The sequence below is a fragment of the Artemia franciscana genome, chromosome 4, assembly GCF_032884065.1.
Source record: "Artemia franciscana chromosome 4, ASM3288406v1, whole genome shotgun sequence".
In the NCBI taxonomy this organism is placed as follows: Eukaryota; Metazoa; Arthropoda; class Branchiopoda; order Anostraca; family Artemiidae; genus Artemia; species Artemia franciscana.
Window position 1 is genome coordinate 41297385 of NC_088866.1, and position 5496 is coordinate 41302880.

Genomic DNA, 5496 nt, shown 5'->3' on the forward strand with positions numbered 1-5496 from the left:
AAAGTCACATATCTGTGGGTCAATGTAGAAATGCGAGTATGTTGTGGTACGAGAGGGAAAATTTTCCATGAGGCTTCCCCAAAAGACCCCCTCCCCCGAAAAGTAATTGTCTAAAACTGCAATTTTCATGTTTTAAGCTCCATCATCCTCATTGATGCTATCCTCCTCACAGAAGCTCCCATATAGAACGGTGATGTTGGTGCCCTCGCATTCAAAATAGTTCTTTACTTTGATTAGTGCTACCGTTCGTCAAGGCAACACTATAAACACGCTGAAACGCTGCTGATTAGACTACTCATATGAGGAGATACTCTCCATTGAGTATTTGAAGAACAGCGTTTTCAGACATTGCCCTTTCGCTTGATACATTGTTCTGAGAGACATAGTCTCAAAAACCCGTCAGTTAGTTCCTTCAAATTGAAACGACAAAAATCTAGAGTAAGTACTAGCCAACAACGAAGTGACATTGAAATAATGTCATTAAAATAATGGAAGCAGCATGTGCTTTAAGTGGTTTTACAAAAATGACCTTAGACTAGCTTGTCAAGAGCTAAGTCTCCTACAGTGTCTGAAGTCTAACTTGCTTTTAACTATGAATACATAGACCCATAAAAATATAAATTAGAAAAAAACCTACTTCTGACTTAAGAAATGTTAAATGTGGCCTAGATGCATTAATTTTGGGAGTTTAAAAGTTCAAAAAATGTAAATATAGACTATACCATCATCAACATTCACTTCATCACCAATCCTCTAATAAAGATACCATACACGTCCTTCCACCTATGGAAGACTTACTTGACACCTATGGACATCAAAAGGTGATGGACATCACCTTTTCCACTTATGGACATTACATACTTGATGTCCAGAATTCAATAAATGCAAAAAAAACTAACACTTGTACATAATGCTTGAACTGTGCTAAAAACTATAGCAAAATAGCTAGGCTTTAGTAATGTCATGCCTATGAACCGCCGATTGTCCTTGAAGTAAAAGCTGCAGTATCTCGTCCCAAGATTGATTACATGTAAATGTAATAAATAAATCTGGACGACCATAGAGACGAACATACGCAATAGCATCTTGAGCATATTCATGCATATGACGGGGACTGCCAGCATATGACGAAGGTAAAATTGTTAATCTTCCAACGTTTGTGGTATTACCGTCATTTATAACTGCATCTCGCAAATGAATGTATTGTTCAGAGCGGAGCTTGGTCTGATTCAGGCGGATATATAGCAAACGTTCTGATTCAATTTTAGCATACATATCCACGACAAATTGGTGAAACAATTCACGGCATTTTAAAATATAATTTTCTTCATCCTGCCGAATCATTAGTCTATAGGAATAATAATGCATTGCACTGCATTTCTTATTCATTTCTTTGTTAGTGGCTGGATTCATCAATTTAATATTAAAGTGATAGCCGTCGGCTCAATCCCAAAAAATGATAGGATATTGTAGGGCATCGTAGCATCGATGAGTTTCAGCAATTCTTAACAACTGAGCGTTTCGCTTATGTAGAATAATATCTCGAGGTAAAAACTGATCACCGACCATAACGATTGCCACTTCGTCGATAGTCGGAGCATTGTATCTACGCACATGTTGGCCAGGAGGCGTTTTGTCAGCGGAAATAACAATTTTATGAGTATCAGTAGGCATCAAATCGATGGCTGTTTTGAACAGACGCACTAAATTATTATTTTCGTGGAAAAGATGTTGCAATTGGGAAACGATTGTCCTTTCAACGTTGGGAGAAATTTCGCAACGTGCATTCAATTCAGAATTTCTATCACTGATGAAGTACAATTGTAAAAATTTATGATTCTCGCCTAAGAATGGTAGAAGGGACCCTGCTCTATGATAAATTTGCCCTTTTACTTTGAAAGTAGACATAAATTGATCTGGATTTTCGATTTGGGCTCCAAACGACGTCATTTGGAAACATGAGTTGTATTGTCTGATTTTTGACAAAAAACGCTTAGATTCTGACGTAGTTCCAGTAAGGAAAGTCTACAAACTAATCATGAAATGTCCTTTTCAGAACCAAAACGACAGCCAGTCATTGAACTGAGCCATAGTGCAAAAGTGATACCAAAATTAAATGAAAAATAATGTATACAAAGCAACAACTCTAAAATGGATTGTTGCTATGTCTTAAAAGGGATTGATAATATTTTTATTCTGTAAAAAGGGTTCATAATTGGTTTACTTTTACTGTACCAAAACTCCCATATTATTTTGTATTCTCAGTAAGAAAAGTCTTTGGCAATCTGTCATCCTCCATCCGCAGAACGTGGCCTAGCCATCTCTACCTTTCTTTTATTATAGCCCTAGAAAGCGGGACTTTTCATACAGGTGCTGAGTTTTCACAACATTTTTGTAAAAAATAAATTTAAGCTGTGGGGGGGACTGAGGCTTAGGGGAAAACAGAGGTCTGGAAGGGGCAATTGGCACCTCTGCGGTACAGCTAATTACGCCCCTGATCCAAGTCTTTACCACTTAGGGGTTGCAGCCAATAAATCATATGAGCCAATAGAGGAAGTTTAACTTTTCCTGAGGCGCAACACAAGACCATTCCTATATGGTCTTGAAAGTCTTTTACTTGTATCACACGTTATCGAACTAAGGCAAATATATGTGTATGGGCCACTATCGCCCTTTTAGACGTTCTCCAAGGCACTTTATTAAACAGATTTCGGCTATTTTTTTCTGGAGCTAATAGCATCAATATCGAAAATACAAACTTTTCACGGTATAGTAGAAAGATGGACAGTTTACTTTTTACAATTATAAAAATTGTTCCAAAAGAAATCAGGCTTTTTAATGACTCTAGGGAACTATTTTAAATTGACAGAGGTGGGCAGTCCGCTGTGTGGTGTGACGAACCAGAACAACTAATCACCATCTATTACCAGATTTGTGTGAAGGTACACAACAGGTTCCTGAAGTCAGGAGAGCATTCCTCATTACACGGTCAGTAGGCTTAGTGAATTTTATCTGTAGTTTTGATACGTCGACCCAGTATTGTCACCTGACAGGGGAATTGAGCTCGAAATTTTTGAGGGGGGGAAGAGGTAAGGAGACTTCAACTTTTGTGGTAAGGCGAGAAGGCACAACGAGTTTTTTCCTGTCCTCACTAGGTTCTTTGGCTTCGCATTATGCAAATTACAAGCAAAGATCCTTGACAAAACATTCAAAGGTGAAAAATTGGCTTGGTGAGACCAATTTTTTAAAGGCTTACATAAATACTAAAATATAGAACCGTTTGTCAAAACATTCATATAAAAAGTTGAAATCTAATATGTTTTTTATCGACGACTGGAATCATGAAAGCCGCTCAAACCTCAGAATAATTCTTCACCGAATCTTATTTGATGACAAACATAAACGAACAAGAGCTAAGAGCTCATATGGCACTTGTGACGAGGCGAGAAGAGCTAAGAGCCAAGAGATCATATGGTATGAGCTCTGACAAAATTCTATGAATCAATAGATTGATTTAAAAAGGAAAATAAGAGGCTTAATGCCGGTCAAGATTTAAAATAAGAGCTCTGAGTCACAAAGTCCTTCTAAATATCAAAATTCATTACGATCCGATCACCCACTCGTAAGTTATAAATACCTAATTTTTTCTAATTTTTCCTCTCCCTTTTGCCCCCCCCCCAGATGGTCGAATCTGGGAAAACGACTTTATCAAGTCAAATTGTGCAGCTCCCTGACAGGCCTACCAATTTTCATCGCCCTAGCACGTGCAGAAGCACCGAACTCGCCAAATCACTGAACCCCTCCCCCCAACTCCCCCAAAGAGAGCGAATCCAGTACGATTCTGTCAATCACATATCAAGGACATTTGTTTATAAAACCCATCAAGCTTCATCCCGATTCCTCCACTCCAAGTGTTTTTCCAAGATTTCCCCCTCCAACTCCCCCCAATGTCAAAAGATCTGGTCGGGATTTGAAATAAGAGCTCTGAGACATGAATTCCTTCTAAGAATCAAATTTCATTACGATCCGATCATCTATTCGTAAGACAAAAATACCCCAATTTTCATGTTTTCCAAGAATTCCGATTTCCCCCTCCAACTCCCCCGAATGTCACAGGATCTGGTCGGAATTTGAAATTAGAACTTTAAAGCACAAGATCTTTTTAAATATCAAATTTCATTAAGATCTGGTCACCCTTTCGTAAGTTACAAATACCTCAATTTTCAAAATAACCCCCCCCCCCCCAATTCCACCAAAGAGAGCAGATCCGGTCCAGTTATGTCAGTCACGTATCTTAGACAGGTTTCTATTCTTCCCATCCAGTTTCATCCTGATCTCACCGCTTTAAGTATTTTCTAAGATTTCTGGTCCCCCCAACTGCCCCCCCCCCCAATTACGCTTGATCCGGTTGAGATTTAAAATAAGATATCTGAGTTACGAGGTCCTTCTAAATATGAAGTTTCATGAAGATCCGATCACTCCTTCGTAAGTTAAAAATACGTCATTTTTTCTTATTTTTCAGAATTACCCCCCCCCCCCAATTGAGCGGTCCGTTCGAATTATGTAAATCACGTATGCAAGACTTCTGCTTATTTTTCCAACCAAGTTCCATCCCAATCCCTCCAATCTAAGCGTTTTCCATCATTTTAGGTTCCCCCACCCCAAACTCCCTCCAATGTCACCAGATCCGGTCGGGACTTAAAATAAGAGCTTTGAGACACGATATCCTTCTAAATATCAAGTTTCATTGAGATCAAATCACCAGTTCGTAAGTTAAAAATACCTCATTTTTTTTAATTTTTCAGAATTAACCCCCCCCCCACCAACTACCCCAAAGAGAGCGAACCCGTTTCGGTTATGTCAATCATGTGTCTAGGACTTGTGCTTATTTTTTCCACCAGGTTTCATCCCGATCCCTCCACTCTAAGCATTTTCCAAGTTTTAGGTTTCCCCCTCCAGACTCCCTCCCAATGTCACCAGATCCGGTCGGGATTTAAAATAAGAGCACTTATACACGATATCCTTCTAAATATCAAATTTCATTGAGATCCGATTACACGTTCGTAAGTTAAAAATACCTCATTTTTTTCTGATTTTTCAGAATTAATCCCCCCCCCCAACTCTCTCAAAGAGAGTGGATCTGTTCTGGTTATGTCAATCATGTATCTAGGACTTGTGCTTATTTTTCCCACCAAGTTCCATCCCGATCCCTCCTCTCTAAGTGTTCTCCAAGTTTTAGGTTCCCCCTTCCAACCCCCCCCCCCCAATGTCACAAGATCTGGTCGGGATTTAAAATAAGAGCTCTGAGACACGATATCCTTCTAAATATCAAATTTTATTGAGATCCGATTACCCGTTCGTAAGTTAAAAATACCTATTTTTCAGAATTACCCCCCCCCTAACTACCCCAAAGAGAGCGGATCCGTTCCGGTTATGTCAATCATGTATCTAGGACTTGTGCCTATTTTCCCCACCAAGTTTCATCCCGATCCCTCC